This window comes from Equus caballus, chromosome 30 (genome assembly GCF_041296265.1).
Source record: "Equus caballus isolate H_3958 breed thoroughbred chromosome 30, TB-T2T, whole genome shotgun sequence".
Classification (NCBI taxonomy): Eukaryota; Metazoa; Chordata; class Mammalia; order Perissodactyla; family Equidae; genus Equus; species Equus caballus.
This window is the reverse complement of record NC_091713.1, coordinates 36038066-36059375: the sequence shown is the minus strand read 5'-3', so window position 1 is coordinate 36059375 and position 21310 is coordinate 36038066. Positions and strand designations below refer to the sequence as shown.

The window sequence follows — 21310 nt, the reverse complement described above, 5'->3', positions numbered from 1 at the left end:
CGAGGGGATGTCAGCAGCCCTAGCAGGGTGAGGGGTCCTGGTGCCGGCTAGAGCAGAGGGCCTGAGGAGCCAGGAGCAGTGATTTCGTTCTCTAGGGTGTGCAGGTGTAGGTCGCCTGTGTATGAGCTTCTGAGGCTGTGCACAAATAGAGAGCAGGGGGCGTCAGGACCTGCAAATCCACCTACTCCTTACACTGTCTGCCAGCTTTTCGGGTCATGGCTGCTGGAGTCAGAAGGAAGCCTGGGATATCTGAGGACCCAAATCCCAGACACAGGTTTGGAAGGATTGGCGGGTTAAACGGCTCTTTGGCCTGTTCGCCAGTGACTTTTTGAGGAAGAGCTGCTCTGGCCCCAGGAAGTCCAGCTCCCCATCCCGTGAGGTGAGCTTCCCGTGACCTGGAAGAAGCCCTCGCAGGAGGGTCTCCAACCTAAGTAAGAGGCTTTACCGTCTAAATCTGAATGTTGAAGGGCTTGGTGTGAAAGAAACATTCTAATAGAGAAAGAAGAGTAGACAAGAGAAGTACGCGGTCATTTTCCCGGAGAAAAGCCTGCCGCAGGGGCCACTGTAGAGGGAATACTCATGTTCTCAGGTGCCTGTAGTCTTAGTTTGGGCTGCGATCACAAAATGCCGCAGGCTCAGGGACTCAAACAACAGACGTGTATTTCCTACAGCTCTGGAGGCTGAGAAGTCCAAGATCAAGGCGTTGGCAGAGTCAGCGTCTGGGGAGACTCTCCTCCTGGTTTGCCGACAGCGCCTTCTTGCTGTGTCCCGGCATGAGGGAAGACAAGGGGCCTCTGGCCTCTTTCCATAAGGGCGTTAGTTCCATCGTGGGTGCCCCACCCTCACGTCTTCATCTGAACCTGATCACCTGTCCAAGGCCCCCATGCAAAGACCATCACAATGGGGGTTACGGCTTCGACGTATGGATTTGGGGGCAACACAAACATCCCGTCCATCACTTGTATGTATTAGTTCCATTTTTCGATATGTTCCACTTCCCAGTTTAAAGATACACGAAGGCTACAGAATATTGAGGAAAACGTGGGGGGGATAGGAAGGAAGCAAAAAGGGCTCATTCTCTCTCCTCTCCTCCTCCTCAGCGGGGGGGTTAACCACTTGTTGTATTTCTTTCCATATTAGGTGTCTTTTTAAATGACATTTGATACCATTTTTTATTGCAGGTGTTTTAGATAATCAGAAAAATACAAAGAAGAATATTATGCTTTTATAATGCCGCTGCCACGGCTAACATAACCTTTCACTTTTTATTGTGGAAAACTTCAAATATATACAACCTGTTGACATTTTGATGTAGTTCACTTCTGTCTTGTCTCTGTGCGTGGGTGGGTGTGATTATATATATGTATATGCATCTATATACACTCACGTACAGACACACATAGACACACGCTTGTACATAGAGGCAGAACTAGGATTGTATTACATGTTAAACGGTTTTGTATGCTGCTGTTGCTGCTTGAAATGACATTGTGCTGTATTCCTGTCTCTAAATATTCTTTTTTAAAAATTTATTTATTTATTTCCTTTTTTTTTTTTTTTTTGAGGAAGATTAGCCCTGAGCTAACATCTGCCACCAATCCTCCTCTTTTTGCTGAGGAAGACTGGCTCTGAGCTAACATCCGTGCCCATCTTCTTCTCCTTTATGTGTGGGACGCCTGCCACAGCATGGCTTGACAAGTGGTGTGTAGGTCCACCCCCCGGGATCCCAAGCGGCAAACCCGGGGCCGCCGAAGTAGAATGTGGGAAATTAACTGCTGCACCACCAGGCTGGCCCCTCTAAATATTCTTTGAAACATTGGTAGAGGGGAGCAAAACCATTCCCTAGGTTCCCCCAGATGTGGTGGGGGAGGACTCACCCTGGCACACAGCTGTTACATCTCTAGGGCACAGCAGGCCTAGCCCAGTACATATTGTTGAGTCAATGAGTTGTGTGTTCAAGAGAAACAGACCAAATACAAGGGGTTGGGAATTATAACCCTTGTAGCTCACGGGACTTGCACTTTTGGGCAAGGGGGTTTAATATTTTAAACCTAAGAACAAGGACAAGAAAGACTGCTCCAATTATTTGGTTGGAACGTAGTCCTGGCGGTCAGGCACCCTCTCTTTGTCCCCTGCAGACTTTCCTTTGGGTCGCCACTCATGTCTGTCTGTGCAAAGGGCTGCCTCCGTCTGTCGCCGGAACAGATCCCTCTGGGCTGCAGACATGCTGGGAGGAGATGCCGCGTCGGGAGGGCTGTAAGGAAAGCTTGCTCATCTCGGGGAGGGCGTTCTGGATGGAGGAATATAACAGGCCGGCATAGGAAATTCTCCCTTGGGCAGCAGTGGCCCAATAATTGTGTGGGTGGGTGGAGAGGAGTTATTTTCTTCACTCATTTTCCCATCGAACACGTATTGAGCACTTACTGTATGCACAGCCAAGGGATATAAGGATGGAAAAGACAAATTTCCTCCTCAAGGAGGCAGAAATAAAGTAGAGGTGATCCAAGCGGAAACAAGTAATTGCAAACGCCTGGAAAGTGCTATGAAAGGAGCGTGTAAATACGCACCGGGGCGCAGGGGAGAGAGATGAACTCTGCAGAGCCTGGCAAGGGGAGGGGAGGTTTGAGCTGCCTGCAGGGGTGGGTGTGGAGGGAGGATGAGATGAGTAGAGCTGGGATATACCAAGGAAACAGCTAGAGCTTGGTTGTCATTGGAGACCAGGAACGAGTGGGGGTCAATCTCAGTCTGTGTCCTGAGGATTCGCAGTATATCCAGGCAACCCTGTTAGCAATCTGAGTATCCTCCTGGACTCCCGCCCCTCATCCCTGTCTGCATCCCATCGGGTATCAAGTCCTGTCGTCCCGCCTCCCAGAGATGCCTGGAAGGAGTTCCATCCTCCGCCCTCCATGCCCCTGCCCTAGTCCAGATCCTTTCCCTAATAGCTGGAATACTAGAGTAATCTGTGAGTCGGTTCTGCCTCCTCTCTGTTATCCCTTTCCTTGGTTACTTATTGCGGGGTCGCAAATTACCCCCTTATTTTGCAACTTAAGACAACAGACATTTATGACCTCACGTGGGTTCTGAGGGTCAGGCATCCGGCAGTGGCTTAGCTGAGTAGAATGATTTTAACGGAGAGGGTCTGGCTCAGGGTCTCAGGAGACTGCAGTCAAGCTGTCGGCAGGGGCTGCAGGTGTCTGAAGGCTTGACTCGGCCTGAAGACTCCATTTCCAAGCTCACTCACGTGGAAAGGGCAAGAGCCTTTAGCTCCTCACCCGCGTCCTTCCCATAGGACCGTTCCTGACACGGCAGCTGATGGAGAGCGTGTATTCAAGGAGGTTGCCGTGTCTCCTATAATCTAATCTCAGAAAGGAAAGACCACCACTTCTGCCATACTGCATCGGTCATGCAGACTAACCTGGAACTATATTGGGGTGGGGTAAGGGTTCATTGGGAACCATCTTGGGGGTCTTTTAAAAAATATTTAATTATTATACTTTATTGTGGCAAAATATACGTAACATAAGATTTACCATTCTAACCATTTTTAGGGATACAGTCAGTGGCGTTAGGCGCATTCACATTGTTGTGCAGCCATCACCATCATCCATCTCCAGAACTTTCTTCATCTGCCTAAACTGAAACTCTGCACCCATTAAATAATAACTCCCATTGCCCTCTCCCACTGCTGGCAGCCACCCTTCTACCTTCTGTCTCTATGAATTTGACTACTCCAGGTGCCTCATATAAGTGGAATCATTCCGTATTCACCCTTTCATGCCGGCTTATTTCACATGGCATAATGTCATCAGGGGTTCATCCATGTTGTGGCGTGTGTCAGAATTTCATTCCTTTTTAGGGCTGAATACTATTCCTCTGGAGGTGTAGACCACATTTTGTTTATCCATGCACCAGCTGATGGGCACTTGCGTTGTTCTACCTTTTGGCTAGTGTGAATGTTGCTGCTGTGAGCACGGGTGTGCAAAGATCTGTTCCAGTCCCTTTCAATTCTTTTGGGGACCTACCCAGAAATGGAATTGCTAGGTCATGTGGTCATTCTGTGTTTAATTTTTTGAGGAAACACCATCCCGTTTTCCACAGTGACTGCAGCATTTTACACTCCCACCAGCAGTGCACAAGGCTTCCAGTTCCTCCACATCCTAGCCAACATTTATTGTTTCCTGTTTTTTTCTTTTTTGATGGTAGCTTCCTAATGAGCATGAAGTGATCTTATTTTGGTTTTGATTTGCATTTCCCTGATGATTAGTGATGTTGGGCATCTGTTCACATACTTATTGGTCATTGGTGTATCTTCTTTGGAGAAATGTCCATTCAAGTCCTTTGCCCATTTTTAAATTTTTTTTTGTTGTCAAGTTGTAGGGGTTCTTTATGTATTCTGGATATCAATCCATTTTCAGATATATGATTTGCAAATATTTCCTTCCATTCTGTGAGTTACCTTTTCACTCTGTTGATAGTGTCCTTTGATGCACAAAAGTTTCCCTTCTTGGAGGTTCTTTTACCTCATCTTTTTCACATTTGTCCTTGCCCTCAGCATCGAGTCTGGGCTCATCCTGGCACTCTGGGCTCTTCATGCCTGACCCCTGATGAAAACGTAGCCTTTTGTTCCTTCCTTTAAAGACTCAACACATACTTATTGATGATGACCGCAGTTTAGACACTGGAAACAAAATCAATGAAAATCTTTGTTTCTGTGGGTTTTACCATCTAGTGATGGTAAGTAAATGTGTAAATAAATTATACATGTATATAAAATTACATAATAGGGTAGATAGTAACATTCTTGGCCATCAGAGGATGATAATTGCTAATATGGAGGGGGTGGAATTGATCAGGGGTTCTTGGGTGGGGGACTGGTTTGCAATTTTAAAAAGGTGGTTAGGGTAGGCCTCTGAGTGGGAGACATTCAAATAAACACTTGAGGTGGTGCGGGCATGGACACGTGGGTGTTTGGGGAAGCGCGTCTGTAAAGGCCCCGAGCTCAGAGTGGGTCCAGCACAGGCAAAGCCCGGGAGGAGGCGGGCGGCTGGGCCGAGTGAGCGAAGGATGGTGGGATGGCAGGGGGAGGCCACACCGAGTGAGGAGGGGAACATCGCATCGTGGGGACCCGAAAGGCCACATCAGGACTCTGAGTGAAGTGTGGCAGAGGAGTGTCGCCATCTGGCTTGACATCTCTAAAGGCTCTCCCGGACTGTGTTAAGAATTCAGCGTTGGGGGTGGGGGTGGAAACAGAGGAAACTGTCAGGAGATTATTGCAAGAATCCAGGTGTGGTTTGGATCCTCAGGCCAGCCAAGGAGGTGGGAGAAGGGAACGGTGCCCTGGGCTGCAGGCAGAACTCTCAGATCCTATTGCTTTTCACAGTCGTGGTCCTAGCCGATGGCTTCATATGGCACACATGTGGTCCAATGTCACAACCCTAAGTAGAAAATCCATTTTGATATCACTGATGAATAAAGGATTTCTTACACCTCAGGGTGAAATGACTTAGCTAAAACCTCTGTTGCCAAAGGACCCCCCATGAAAGTGTTACTTATTTGAAAATGTTAAACCACACAGGTTTTGACCTCTCCTGTCCCTTCAAGTCAAGAGGGACACACACGGGTAGGTACTTGTGTATGCAGCTGTGGTACGGGTGTGGGAAGCCGGGAGGGTCCATCATAACCCATTGGCTTTGTAATTAAATTTTCTTGTTATTAAAGCAGAAATTCTTAAGGACGCCTGCCTGTGTGGGACTGGGGGTTATTTATCACAGGAGTTCAGTCTGCTTTGCTATAAAAATGTTGTTATATTGTCGTCCTCGTGAGATGAAGAAACCCTGACTTGTAAATATCCCCAGCTATAGGTGTGTGGACATCATATCCACTTTCTTCTTAATGTCAGATTTATTGAGATTTTTGCGTGTGTGTGACTAATATCTTGACCTTTCTTTACTCAATCTTACTTTTTTTGAGGCACCAAGTGTTTCAGATTCACAGGAACAGTTAGTAAGAGGAGCAAAAAGAGTTCACAAGCATATGTGTCTCTTTGCTATGTCCAGGGCATGTCTTTCTGAGTCCCTAGCACCCTAACGAAGGCAGCAGCCATCAGTTAAATAAACAAGTATTTCTACTGATGGCAGCAGCCTCAGCATGGGGGCACCCACTATGTTTCTGACCATTGAAGGACTTTGCTGATGGAGCCGTAGTTGAGAATTAGCCAGTGAATTTTTCCTTCCACGTGGAGCCAATTACCAAGCAACACAGGTGAAACTGCGACAAACACACATTAAAATATATTAAGAAAGATCTATTTTATATGAAAAGATGTTAGTTGGTGGTCAGTGTCATTGTTACTGATACTTTTCTCACAAATTTTCTACCATCACTTTTTTTTTTTTTGGTAAGGAATATTGGCCTGAGCTAACATCTATTGTTAATCTTTTTGCTTAAGGAAGATTGTCACTGAGCTAACATCTATGCCAATCTTCCTCTATTTTATATGCAGGATGCTGCCACAGCATGTCCCAGTGAGTGGTGTGTAGGTCTGTGCCCGGGATCCAGGGCTGTGAACTCCTGGCTGCCGAAGTGGAGTGTGCGAACTTAACCACTAACCCACCGGCCTGGCCCCTCTACCATCACTTTAATGGGAGCTTTTAATGTGGTTGGATTCAAATCTACCATCTCTGTTTTGTATTTGTCCCAACTGTTCTTTGTTCTTTTCTTCCTCCTTTCTTGCCTTCTTTCGGGCAGATTGAATAGTTTTGGTATTCCATTTTGTCTCCTCTGTTGACTTTCAGCTGCACCTCATTGTGTGCGTATATTTTAGTGGCTGCTTTGGAAATTACATACATATCTTTAACTTATCACCGTCTGCCTTCAAATAATATCATATTACTTCTTGACCATCACTTCAATTAATTTTTCATATGATCTCGAGGGGAAAAGATCAATGCTATCCCTATTATATTTCGGTGAAGATTAGCTGTGTTCAGATTTGCATTTTAAAATCAATGTGAGTGCAGAGCCTTCCCCGCCTCACCGTGGCATCGATTTTGCAGTTCACACGTCTGCGCAGAACGTGGCTGCGGGCTTACCTGAGCATCTCATTTCTTGAGAGACAAATAAGACTTTTATTTTTCTCTTTTGAAATAATGAATGTAAATTAAGAAAACAAACGGAAACATTTAGCAGAAATCTTTCTTTAAGGGAAGTTGGAGAGGGCAGTTGGAGCTCAGGTCATGCTGGAAATGTCTTTTTCACAATGAAGGTGATGAGGGTTTGTCTCTCAGATGCTGGTACCATTTTATGGGGGCTTGAGTTGACGGACTCACTGTCTGCCAGTGGGAGTGGATTTGAGAGGCTCTGTTTGGGGGTGACCGCCCTTTGCATAGACAAAACCCCTTGGCACTGATCTTCCTATCTTTTACGGATGAACCCCTCCTTGTCTTCCTGCCTCAGGTGCACCACACCCCATTTAGCCCCTCTGCGTCTGTCACAGAAGTCAGTGTCTTCTGGACCAGGGGGCGTGGCTCAGCCCCTGGCACGGTGGCGTGTAAGCGCTGACTGCTTAGTACATGTTAGTCATCAAACAGGGAGCTTAACGAATCTGCGATTTCAACTGGATTGATGGAGATAATTTTCATGCAGACCGGCCATCTCTGGAACTAGTTTTCTTGGCTACCAAAGGAACAATTTAAGAAAACATCGGGGGCCCTTACAGAGAGCATGGTGAAATATTGCTCCTGCTTATTAAATGATTGGTTTGCACTTCAAGTGTGGAATCCTGTAAAATTCCATCTGCTCGTGTTTTACGATGCACAGGAGGTCCTGTTACACGTCACCGCATGTGCATTTAACTGTCAAGGGGCATTTCAGTGGCATGTCATACCTCATAGTAGGTTATGCGTGAGTCGTTATTTTAGCTGATTAGCAAAATGAATAGGCAGAAAGAGCTGTGATTGTGATGACTAAGGAATGAGGGGATGCTTTATCACTCAGAATTACTTTCCAAAGTCCTTTCACCTGTTTAACACACACAGACACATTCAGACAGTCCTCATCTGATGACTATTTGGCTTTTTTTATTTTTTATTTTTTTATTTTTTTTCTGTTTTGCTTTTAACTGGCTACCTGGAATAGTTGCTCTCCAGCTTCCTATCAGGAAACATAATCTCAGACTCACTACCATTAATCCCTTTCGAAAGCCCTGCAGAGAAACATATTTATGGAGGGTGGCCTGAAGTATTCGCTGTCCATCCGTTTTTTAGATAAGTCATCACCAACCTGTTGTCGCACAGACTCCTGGGGGAATGTGGAGTTATTGCAAGGTTGCCTGCAAAGCCTCTATTGAAGATATCATTATTTCTGTCATTGTTATCTGTAAGGACACAACAGTGACATTGAGTACTTTGTTTAGGGGAATAGAGCCTTTTCCAACATCCAGGTCTTTACTTAGAAGAAGGAAGTCACGTGATAAATGAAGTCAGTAACGGGACACCGAGCCGGAGTCTTGAGCCTCTGAGCTTAACTACTTGTGTTTCACGCTCCACCTGAGCTTCCTAGGACCCCAGCACATTCGTGTTGGAGAGGACCCCAAGGGCTGGGTCAGGTCAGTTACGCACATCTGCACTGTGATCCCGGGCAGCCCCAACACCGAGGATGAGTGGCATTTCCCGCTGGTGGTGGTGTGTTTACTGGGATGCTCAAAGCCGTTCTTTGGAGGCGGCAAAGACACCTGCTTTAAGCATCTAGTTTTACAATATCAGTAAGGAAAATAATTTTTAAATCTTACCCCCGTTGAAACGGAACAGTAAGGATGCCTAGTGACGGGGGCCGCCCTTGGAGCCCTTGCTAACTCGACCGTCACCCGCAGGGCTGAGCTGAGCTGAGCTGCAGTAGTTGCCATGGTGGCCGGTTGGCAGTCGCCTGTTGCATAGTTTATGCCCTCAGTGGACTGTGCAGTAAGGGAGGGAGCACAGGGAGCACTGAACTTGAAAGAAAAAGATAAGAAGCCCCAAATTATAGTCATTCTGCCGACTTACCTCAAGACGCTCTTCATCCCGTCTGTAAATTGCACTAATCTGATCTGAATTCTAATATGCTCATCAAGATGCTTCCAGTTCTTAGAAGCCAGTGGCAAAAGAAGGCGATATAATGATGAGCATATCTACTTGGCTCTTCATCTGCGGAGAGTTGAAACGACCCATGTGGGCAATGTGAGAGCACTAGCATACAGTAACGGGAGACCTTCTTCTCTACCTTGTCATTTAGGGCTAAAACAGATGGTGAACGTAACTATTTTTAGCGCAAAATATAAGAATTCCAAACATCTTGTCCTGAAGGTAGTTTTTAATCTATGTTAGATGTAGTTAAATTTATTAACTATATTTAATGTATATTCTGTCCCTGAACCAAGCTTACAATGATAGTCAGTTTAAAATTTATTTGTCATCAAATCATGTTTTTTGGTATAAATACCTTAAAGTAAGTTAAACATGTTACTTATTAATGGGAAAATGTCAAATCGTGTAGTTATGTGACGCGTATCTTTACATATTATGTTTAAATGTTCTTTAATGATTTCTAACTAAAATACAATTTTTTTTTCTTGCTTAAAATCAACTCCTTAATCACGTACCTCACAAAAGTGACACAATTGAAAAATTCCAGAAGGGATGCGTAAGACCGTGAAATGGGTTTGAAAGTCAACAAGTTTGGGAAATAACTAATGTAGATTCTATTTTAAGAAAAGAAAGAGCAGGAAATGGAACAGTATATATTATTTTATAAAAGGCAAAACAAAATAAGGCCTCCTTTATTTGCAGTGTTTCTCTGCATGAATATAAGTGTAGGAAGTACAAAGAACGTCTGAAAGGATCCACGCCCAGCTGCTGACACTGAGGGTCTCTGAGGAGGAGAACAGCTTCAGGGTGGATGGGGAGAGATGAAGGAGACGTGTTTAGGCACAAATGGATTACTTTTGCAATAATAATAATAATAGTGAAAGCAAAAAGCGAAGGGCTTGTGGTGGCCAGAGGATGTGTGTCTTAGATCTCCTACTGCAGAGAGTGGAGCTAATGGATGATTCTAGCTGCTACTTCCTGAGTCCTTCACAGCGGCTTCTCTAGGGCACTTCTCTCACTGCTGCACATCCGTGGGCTGCTCCCAGCCAGTGACGAGGTGGGGGTGGAGGGGGACATTAAGGCAGGGGAATGGACGGACTCCTCCGAATGGCACCTTTGGCTTGAGGACCCCCTGTCGGCCCTGGCAGAACTCTTAAATGGTACTGCGGTTGATGCAGTACCGTTGTCTTCCTTCCCCCCTCCTTCCCTCTCCAGTTCCCTCCTCTCTATCCCTTCGTCTCGCTTTCCCTCCGTTTCCTCCTCCTCCTCCGTCTCCCCTCCATCCTGTCAGCATCTCGGTTAGACAGCCATCCCAGCCTTTTCCAGCGCCCTCTCCACCTGCCCTTACTGGTGTTTCCCCCATTCCATCTCTCGAACCTCTAAGCCCATTTTACTGTCTGCTTTTTAGAGCACCCAGGCTAACATAAAACTCTAAAAAAGAAAGTTAATTATAGGCAAAGCCCAATACTGTGCCATAGGAGCACTGAAGATGACTGGTCTGCTCGTGGTGGCCGACATGGCGGCCGGGCATTTACACAGAGCTGTCACTGAGGCGTGGGGATTTACAGTATGTGTAAGCTAAATTTATTTGGTTTATAAGTGTTATTTAGGCCCTTGGGATTGATTTATTTGCTATCAGTCAATTGAAATACTTCATATAAATAGAATATGTTAAATCTATAAATGCAATGCAAAAGTTTCAAAGGAGTTTAAAGTCCAAAGTTTGTGAAAACAACGAAATATTAGTCACCCCCCTTAAAAGTGATGGTGAATATTTGTAATTTTGTAAATAAAATAATAAGATATGAAGCAGTTCTTAAAACTTCGGGAAAAAATAGACTTTTTAATTTGAAAACAACTCGAATTAAGTATTGATTAGAAAAAAAGTAAATTCAATTGAATGGTATTTTCTACTTCATCCTTAAGAGTACCCCAAATTTCCCTTTTAGTCGAGATTAAGTCAGGGTGCTGAGCTGGATGGTAGGCAGTGGTGTGCTGGTAAATACGTAATAACAGGTTTTCTTGGGAGGGGGGAATGTATGAAAAGATATATCCATATGTTCATTATAAATTTTACTGATCTAAAGTTTGTATAGCACAGGATTTACCACTAATAATATCAATACTCTTTATCGTAAATACTGGGCACCTAGCTGGTTCTCATCGAATGCTTCCATTGATTTTGGCCAAACTTCTGTATCTGTGGCCAGCCTGGCTTAACAATAGGAATTGTATCCCAATCCACTAACTCTTTTCCCGACGGATTTGTCCTTAAATCTGCTATGTGAGCGCTTGTAAAACTGTGTCTCATCCTCCTACAAACTGTCCTCATTAAACCGACTCTTCTTTCACCTTCAGTGCAGCTTTTGAATTTAATCTGCAGTAACATTTTCTCCTTCCCTTTAACTCTGGAGATCCAGCAAAACACTAAGTCAAGTCCCAAGGTGCAGTGTCTGCCAGTTTCCGTGGTGTACATGCTCCCTCGATTTCAAGCTGCTAACCTGACGCCACTGAATGCTGGTCGGGCAGAGATGCACAGAAGCACGCCATGACGCGATGTTGCTAATGGACGGAGACAATAGACCTCAACGACCTCAAGACCAGATAGCATCAGATAATAGCAAAATTAGTAGAATAACTAAGGGCTGATATGTTTTGAGTTGTTAGGCTTGTTTTAAATAGTATCTATTTAATTGTGAGTATACATAATTTAATTTTGAATAATGACTGGATATAATAGCCAGCTTGCAAAATTCTTGAAAATCTACCCATTGGCTCTCGCAAACTGGTGCGAGCCTGCTCCAGCACCCGCTAATGACAGGGGATAGTAGGGCTGAAGTGTCAAAGGCCCAGGTCTTGGGTGAATGAGTTGCCTCCCAAGAGACCCTGATGACAGACAGCAGGAGGAGGCACAGCCGGAGGTGTAGCCGAATGACAGGATTCGAGGTTGCAAGGATGGTTGGCTGTCACTTCCTCCTTTTCAAGGCTGCTCACCTTGGCTCCTTTTGGTCTTCATTGCCACCAGCCTAACCTAGACCCTAGAATTCAGTTTTGGATTATTGCTCTTTCTCCCAGCTAGTCTTCTTGCCTTCAGATTCTCCCTTCAGTAGTCCACTCGACACTCAGCTTCCAGAATGATCTTCCCAAACGCAACTTTGCATGCATCCCTACCCATCCCCCCATCCTGAAGAACTGGCCTTGGGCCTACTGGTTGTTGAATATACCAGTTGCATTTAGGGTTTGCAGACTCTGCAGGCACCAGAACTCTGTTGTAAATCTCTTACTCCACACAACTGTGTATTTGCAGCCTGTTCCTTCTTTATGAAGCACAGCAAATCCTAAATATTCCAAAAACTGTCTTTGAAATGAATCTTCCTCCTCCGAGCCCCGGTCCCACTTGAAGTTGGTTCCACTCTTTGGGCACACGCTGTCTTGCAGTCTTACATATTCCTCCACGCTCACATGTAGGTAAATATATGCCACGGCTTCCTAACTAGACCATAGACTTCTTGGGGGCAGAGTTGGTAGATATTTGGCAAATAGTTCTTGTTGATGACGAGAAGTTGATGTATTCCAGAATGGAGTGCTCCCTCATGCAATCGGATTTTGACCCAACAAACATCTGATGCTTTTTTCCCTCACTGTTTATGATTGATCCTCAGCTTGTTGGAAATATGAGGCTCCTTTGCACATTGCCTACTTGGGCTGCCATAAGAAGATACCACAGTTTGGGTGACTTCAACAGCAGACATTTATTTTCTCACAGTTCTGGAGGCTGGAAGTCCAAGCTCAGGGTGCCAGCAGGGTGGGTTTCTGGTGAGGACTCTCCTCCTGGCTTGTAGATGGCTGCCCCTCACTGTGAGCTCATGTGGCCTTTCCTCTGTGTGAGCAGAGAGAGAGAAATCTCTGGTGTCTCTTCCTTTTTTTTAATAAGGGCATTGATCTTATCAGATTAGGGCCCCACCATTATGACCTCATTTAACCTTAATTACCTCTGTAAAGCCCCATCTCCAAATACAGCCTCACTGGGGGTTAGGGCTCCAACATATGAATTTCAGGAGGATACAATTCAGTCCGTAACACCTTTCAAATTGGGTTTGTATTTTTCAAAATAGCATCTTATTTCTCTTCTGTGATAAAGCGATACTGTATTCCCACACCCCCCAAAATGATGAAGTGAACTTATTATTAAATGATAATCATGGCTGAGCGGTTAAGTTCCTGCTCTCCACTTCGGTGGCCAGGGGTTTCGCTGGTTTGGATCCTGGGCGCGGACATGTCACCGCTTGTCAGGCCACACTGGGGTGGCATCCCACATGCCACAACTAGAAGGACCTACAACTAGAATATACAACTATGTACTGGGGGGTTTTGGGAGAAGAAGAAGAAGAAAAAGAAGATTGGCAACAGATGTTAGCTCAGGTGCCAATCTTTAAAAAAAAAAAACCCCAAAAAACCAAGAGCTGAGAAGTCCCGGATGTGGGCGTAGATGCACCGTGACTGTAGCAGCAGGGAGGGAGTGTCGTGGTGGGTTGGAGCACAAGCTCTGTGCCAGACTGTCGTGCCTGACTCTGCCACTTAGTAGCTGTGTGACCTGGATCATGTTACTTAACCTCTCTTTGCCTCAGTTTCCCCATGTGCACCATGGGAGTGATGGAATGGTTCTGCTATCTTACAGGGATGTGAGGATTGTTGTAGGGGAGGTTAAATGAGTTAATGTGTCTAGAGCACCTGGCGTATGAACCGTTGCATTCACCTGGGGAATCTTCTCACTTTAGATGCCTGTAGCAGTGTATGTGTGCCTCTCTCACATCCCAGCCAGGAGGCAACAGTGTGGGAACATTATTTAACGTTTGTGCCAGTTCGAGGGTACCACATAGCTTTCAAAGAAGAGCCAGCCATAAGTCAGTGGAAGCGCTGGCACAGAGGATTCTGGCCGAGGTCACATGTGAATCCTGCCTCTTAGGTCCCGTTTCTCCAAGTTCAACCAATGTTTATTGAGAACTTAACGTGCAAGGTTATGGTCGGTGCTAAGATGAAGGTGCACAGTTATCACTGTGAGCACAAAAGAGGGCTCCAAGGCTTAGCCTGAAGGGGTTGTTGGCAACTCAGAGCACTTCCTGGAAGTGGTGATATCTGAGCTGAATTTTGAGGAATGAGTAGAAGTTGGAGATAATGCGCCACTTACCAAAGATATACTGAATTGATATGGATTTCAAAAAAGGTTCAATAGTATTTCCTTTGCAATGAAAATTCTCTGGTATTAGAGTGAGCAGCTGTTGAGAAGCAGAAGGCAGAGGATTCCAGCAAAACTGGTGGAAACCGTGACTTCTGAGGATAGGATGGGGAATGGGTCAGACGTGTGGTCCTTGCCTTCACGGGTGTGTGGGAACTTGAGGAAGACGGAGCACCAGCCAAAGCGTGTCGACTGTGCCGTAGCGGAAGCAGAGGGTGCTCTGGGGGCACACGGCAGGAGTCAGTCACAGAACCTTCTTTGACGAAGCCATAGAGATGGCTTAAACCTAAGTGATGGCTGGAGATTAGCCAGACAAGAAAGAGAAGAGGAAGAGTTTCTTAGGAAGAGGGAACAGCACGTGCCGAGGCCTGGAGAGGAGACTAACATTTTATTACAAACAAAAATGTCTACAGCATCTGGAGGTTAGAGGGTAAGAAAGAGAGTGCTGAGAGATGAGGCCGGAGAGGTAGGCTGGGGCCAGTTGAGAAGATTCTAGGAAACCATAGAAAGGAGACCGGAGTTTAACGAGAGGACCATTGGAAGCCTCTGAAGAGTTTTCAGTTGGGTGGAGACATGACCAAATTTACAATTTCAAATAGTCACAGTGGCTGCAGGCAGGAGAATCGATTGGACAGCTGCTGGGCAATCATCTGAAACTTAAAAAAAAAAAAAAACCTTTTTATTTGACTTGAGAGACCATAACACTGTAATAAAGGAAATTTCAAAACATGACGATGAAAAAAATGACCCGTAATTCTGTTGCCTTCACTATACTTAATTTCTTCTCTCTCTCTTCTTTTTTTTTGCCCTCTCTTTCTTCTTGCACGTTCATTTCTCACAGAGTCCCAGTGGTGGCGGAGGCCTCCTTGGTGTTCGTTAATTGTGGCTAAATAAATCCCAACAGTTACTCGCCCCGGAGCATGCTGAGGAGTTGAACTGAGAAGCATCTCGATTGTAAATCAGTTTGCGGTGGTGGCTCTTGATTGTGACTTTGAATTTGGGGCTTATATTTGATCCCATTGTTTGTCTTCTCTCTTCACAGCGGCGTCATCATTGTAGCAGGCCTCCTCCGGCTGGGTGGCACTGGCGTCTCGTTTTCCCTTAGATTCCACTGCTCTGAAGCATGACCCTCTGTGGTGGTTCAAATCATGGTTCAGCAAATCTTCCTTCCTCTCCTCTCCTACGATGGGCAGAACGTACTCCTCTGGCTCGCTGAGTTCGGGCTCGGTCATGTGACATGCTTTGGCCAAAGGACTGGTAGTAGATGTGCCATGAGCTAGAGCCTTAACGTACTGGCGCATTGGACTCAGATCTTGTGCTCCACCCCGAGAAGGGCCTCCTCCAGGTAGCCATGGAGCCGGGGAGGACGAGACGTGTGGAGCAGGCCTATACCCAACCAACGGCCAAGTCCAGCTGATGTGGGCCTCTAACGGAGTCACTTAGCTGCGCGCAGCCTAGACTCCTCAAACTCGGTTGACATTTTGTATAGGCCACTGAGTTTGAGGTGGCAAAAGCTGACTGCGTTAACTGTCTCTTGGCTGGTCCTTTCCCAGCGCTCCTCCCTGTGAATTTTGTATATGCCACACAGTCTGTATATTAAGACTATATTTTAAATTAGTCTAGCCATTTGAGAAATATAGTGCTATGCACTTATACAACACTTCTCATATTATCATATCATATTGTATTATCAACACTAGGGCCAGGCACCATGGATATAAGAGTGATGAAACACAGACCTTGACCTCTCGGACTTGGATGAGGAAGATGGGCTTAAATAACGACGTAAGTAAGTTGCATGATTACAAATTGAGATGAGCTCTCCTGATCATGGTTCCGTGGGTGCGTCAACAAGGACGCCTGACCTGGACCGAGGGGTCTGAAGCTCTGCCGTGGGAATCCGTGGAATGAGGTCTAAGAGAGGAGTGATAATAATACTAACGCCAGTCGCAACGATTGCGCTAGATCTCACTGCTGCTGGCTGCTGCTCTCAGGGCTTTAAAAACATTGACCTGCTCCGTCCTCGTGACTCCTCCCTCACCCACGATTAGCCCAGCGAAGAGCGGGGTTGGTAGCTGGGGCCAAGTCCTCAGGCTGAGGAGGTGGAGCAAGGATTCGCCTCAGAATGAGTGGGAACGCAGCGCATCTGGGAAACTGGCAGGTGTCCAGTGTTGCCGGAGTGCAGAGAGCCCGGAGGATGAGGTAGAATGGTGGCCATGGAAGGGTCGGGTTCAGAGGGCCTTTACTGGCCTTGGTAAGGGTGTTGATGTCACCACTGAGAACAATGAGAAGCCATTGAAAGGGTTTCAGTAGGACGTGGAATGGGCGATATGATCTGATTAGCATTTAGTACAGAGAGTTCAGGCTGCTGAATGGAGAACAAACGGAAAGGGCCCAAGATGGAGGATGAAGAGAAATCAGTAAGTGGGATCTTGCAATTAACCAGGGGTGAAATCCTAATGACTTAGGCTAAGGTGATGAGTGTGGCAATGGAGAGAACGGGACATATTTAAGTGGCATTAGGAGATATAATCTGCAGAGTTTAATGATTTAGTAGAGACCCTTAGTATTCTTTATTAGCTTCTCTGTTCAGTATCAACATTTTACACGTTTCTACGCAATCCCTGTGTCAGGTTTCCCGGTGGAGGCGCAGAGCTTGGTGGAAGAGGTGGTTTCTTGGTTCAACCTCTTCAGAAGATGGAGGGGAGACCTCCTCCAACTGGTGAAAATGGTGCCATTGGCATCGAAGGCAAGGAATGAGTTACTGACTGGATGGACCCCGTTCTGGGTTTGCACCAATGGTCACCACTTGGAAATGACAGGAACCTGACAAATGTAAGTGCAAAACAATTCCATAATTTGGGTATTGAGAGCTCCAACTGTTTTCGAAATATTACTTTAGACTTGAAGGATGTCTTCGGTGCTGGGGCTTCCATGGTGACCTACGATGGATTTCATGTTGCTTTTCCAAGCTTTAGGAGGGTTCAGGGCCTTCTCTGGGAACTAAGGGTCTGTCCTGTTAATGTTCCCGAGTCTAAGAAGCTAGTCCTATGTAAGTGGGTGTTAAAACTAGAATGAATGCAAATTCAAGGGAGTTTATATTCTATTTGCCTCCTCCATTTGAAGGAAATCTGATTTTGGTTTTAAATGCCCTTTGGGAGATAATAGAATATTTGAGGTGCTAAGTAAGTCAGGAATAGTTTGCTTCGGGTAGGTTTTTCCTGAGCATTTTAAATGTTGAATTTTCAAATAGAAATTATCTGATTATAATTCAGAGATACCAATACCATTTAATATAATACCCTTAATACAAAACTTTCTAAGACAAAAAATGGGAATGTACCTAATACGAAAAGCATTTTGTATCAAAAATACAGTTTTAATATTAAAATATGAGGTGCAAACTTCCAGTTATAAAATAAATAATTCACGAGAATGTAACGTACAGCATGGTGACTACAGTTAATAATTCTGTATTGCAAAAAAAAAAAAAGACATTTGTTATGTAAATATCTGAGCATCATATATGTATCTATTAGTTTCCTATGGCTACCAAATTACTACAAACAATTTGTAGTAACAAATTACTACAAACTGGATGGCTTGAAAACAATACACATTTATTCTCTTACAATTCTGGAGACTATAGAGTGAAATCAGTTTCACTGGGACCGGAATGAAGGTGTCAGCAGAGCCGCGCTCCCTCTGAGGCCCCCAGGAAGAATCCATTTCCTTGCCTTTCCCAGCTTCAGGAGCTGCATTCCTTGCGTTCTTGGCCCACGTCCCCTTCCTCCATCTTCAAAGACGGCTGGAGAGCATCGACTCTCTCTGACTTTGCTTGCTTCCTCTTCTGTCCCATGGCTTTCTTCTCTTCTTTGTCAAATCTCCTCTACCTTCCTCTTATAAAGACACTTGTGGTCACATTTAGAGCCCACCCAGACAATCCAGGATTATTTCCCCATCGCAACATCCTTGATTTCATCACACCTGCAGACTCCATTCTGCCAAAATACAGTAACATTCACACATTCAAGGGACTTAGGACGTGGATGTCTTTTTTGGGCCATTATCCAGCCTACTATAAAGTATAAAGGCAGGCCAAGTACCTTCGTGTACTGGGGCAGACTCAACAGCTTTATTGTGGTAAAATATGCATAAGATTTACCATTTTAACCATTTTTAGGTGTTGTAAGTTCAGCGACATTAAGCGCATTCACATTGTTGTGCAACCATCACCACCATCCATTTCCAGAACTTTTTCATCTTCCCAAACGGAAGCTCTGTCCACATTAAACACCAACTTCATTCTCCTCCCCCAGCCCCTGGCAGCCACCATTCTACTTTCTGTCTCTGTCAATTGGACTACTCTAGGAACCTCATGTAAGTGAAATCATACAGTATTTATCCTTTTATAGATATGTTTTTAATGAGTTTTTTTTAACTTGATCTTAATACAAATATTCTCAAATTGTTTAATTTGTGGTATGAACGTGGGTCAGGGCAACATCTAATGTGAAAGTTACATGCTACTAAAAATAAGCACCAGCCTTCTTGGCCGTTAGAATTTCCAGGGATAGTTGCTAGAATATGCCGGAGACTTGTCTTGTATCATTCCAATCAAGAGAAGGAATATTAAAATTTCCCTTGAAAAAATAGGATTGACGTGGATGGCAAACACCATTTGTGAAAACACTTTCAGGTTCCTCATATTCCGCTTTTGATTTCTCTGTTAAAAGAATTGCATGGGGAGGCCGGCCCCATGGTACAGCGGCTAAGTTCACTCATTCTGCTTCTCGGTGGCCTGGGGTTCTCCGGTTTGGATCCTGGGTGGGGACATGGCACCACTTGTCAAGCCATGCTGTGGTAGGCATCCCACATATAAAGTAGAGGAAGATGGGCACGGATGTTAGCTCAGGGCCGGTCTTCCTCAGCAAAAAGAGGAGGATTGGCAGCAGATGTTAGCTCAGGACTAATCTTCCTCAAAAAGAAAAAAAAGGAATTGGATGGGGATGGGGCTGGCCAACAGCACAGGTTTGGAACAACTAACTCCCAAATAAACCCAAACTGTGCCAGTCTTCCCCCCGACACCGTAGCAGCAGGGAATAATGACACAAGCTCAAATGTTTATGAAAACCCCTACCACTGCTCTTCTGGTGGGAGGAGAGACATGAAAAGAGAACTTACCCTTTGCCCAAACCATTTGAATAAGTAAAATTGATTGAACATGGTACACCCCCCCCCCCAACTTCTTTTGAAAAAATTATTAGTGGTAAATTATTTGAGAGAACATCAAAGTGTAGGTAATTTTAAAACAAAAATTGGAGGAAAAAGCATGATAGAACAGAGAGTAACAGTGTCGGTGGGGGGGTTCTATTTTAGATAGAGCAGTCTTCATGTAGCCAAAGGAACCAACCATGCTTCTGGGAGGGTGCACCGTGACCCCAGTGGTCATGAAATGGGAGGAGGTTGGTGTGTTTGAGGAACGAGGCCGGTTTAGCTGGAGCAGCGAGAGAAGAGTGGAGTCCGACAAGCTTGGAGGGGTCGGCTGCAGCCAGGTCCATCTGTGCCTCTGTCTGCCTGTCTCTATTTCTCCATCCATCCCTTTATTTATATACTTTCCCTGTGAAAAATCATTCGGCACAACTTGTAAAAACACGCATAACAGGATTACACAAATAAACGAGAGAAGAGGGGGCAACTAGAAAAATAAAATAAAGCTGGGACATTAGCATGCAAAATGCATGTCTTGACCCATACACTTGTGAGAAGGGGTCTGCAAATCTAGTTCAGAGCTTCCTAGCAGTCACCACAAAGAGAGACAAGTGATGAGTTAGATGGTTCATGGTGTCCATGAGGCAAAAGCAAACTCTTTTCTTAGAAGAAATGCTTGACTGTATGCTGAGAGTTGAGAAAAACTTCACGGAGACTGTGGTGGTTTCGTGTGGTGTTGGCTTGGCTGAGCTGGACCTTCGATTCCCAGAGTCCCCTTCCCTGTGTGGCTTTGGGAAGAACCGACTGAAAGAGAGAGAAAGTGGTGCGTGATTTAGAAGGCGAAGTGAGCCAGCAGCCTTTGCTCTCTGTGGGTCGGCGGAGACGGCCAGCGTGAGGGACAGACACGGAGCGACTGGCAGTTTCCAGCTGATGCTTGCTCTCCTCCACTCGGCTTCTGGCTCTTCTGCCGTCCAGCCGGCCATGCCCACAAGAGCAGGGGCGGGCCCAGCGCCAGGTGCAGGCAGCAGCCTTCTAAGATTCTCCGCCAGCTCGTCTTCACGCCTGCCGGGAGCAGCTGTGTGCCTGGTTTCTAGAGGGCCCTGGAAGCCCCGACTGTCCACCTATGCCAAAGCTTCAGGAGGGCTGGTTAGTGACACTTCTAAGATCTTTCACCACTCACCCCACCCGTGCGATGTGTGTGCCCTGCAATAAATCCTTAGTCCACGACACTCATCGTGGCTCTGCTTCCTGATCAAACGCTGACTGAGACGGAGTCTTATAAGGGGACCTGGTAAGACGCAAGGGAAGTCATCCCCGCAAATATCCCACAGACAGTATGGTAGCTGGGAATCTCGCTCAGAGAGCTGAGGACGTAACTGGACCTGGGTTGGCTCCTGGGATGAGGGGCCGTCGGGGGGGAGGACTGGTGGGGCTCACTGGCGGCTCCCAGTCCTCACGTGCGCCCCCAGGACTGCCAGGTCCCCCCTCAGAACCCACCAGCCACAGGAGGCCACTGGGCGCTTAAAAGGTACCTGTTGTAACTAGGAAACTGATTTTTAAGTTTTAATTAATGAAAATGAAAATGAAAAAACCGGTAACTCGTGTCTCTTATTGGAAAACCTTTAAGTACGGTTCGGAACGACTTGAGTATGTGAGCCTACATTTCCAACTTTAGATTTTACGAAACCTAAATACATAGCCACTATTTCCTACGAAAATTTGCAGTTCAAATCGAGATAGGCTG

At 45.6% G+C, this 21310-nt stretch overlaps 1 long non-coding RNA gene across 2 annotated transcripts in view; it reads left to right on the top strand.

The window, feature by feature from the left end:
- Positions 1-20791, top strand: part of LOC102150224 (uncharacterized) — a 57982-nt gene extending 37191 nt beyond the window's left edge. The window contains exons 6-8 of one of the 2 annotated variants that reach the window (XR_011434212.1): positions 16056-16140; positions 16989-17190; positions 20234-20791. This is a non-coding gene — a long non-coding RNA (uncharacterized lncRNA). Of the gene's footprint in view, positions 1-16055; positions 16141-16988; positions 17836-20233 lie in introns of those variants that run through there. The other variant, XR_011434213.1, reaches the window with a different exon arrangement.
- Positions 20792-21310: the final 519 nt, after the last annotated feature.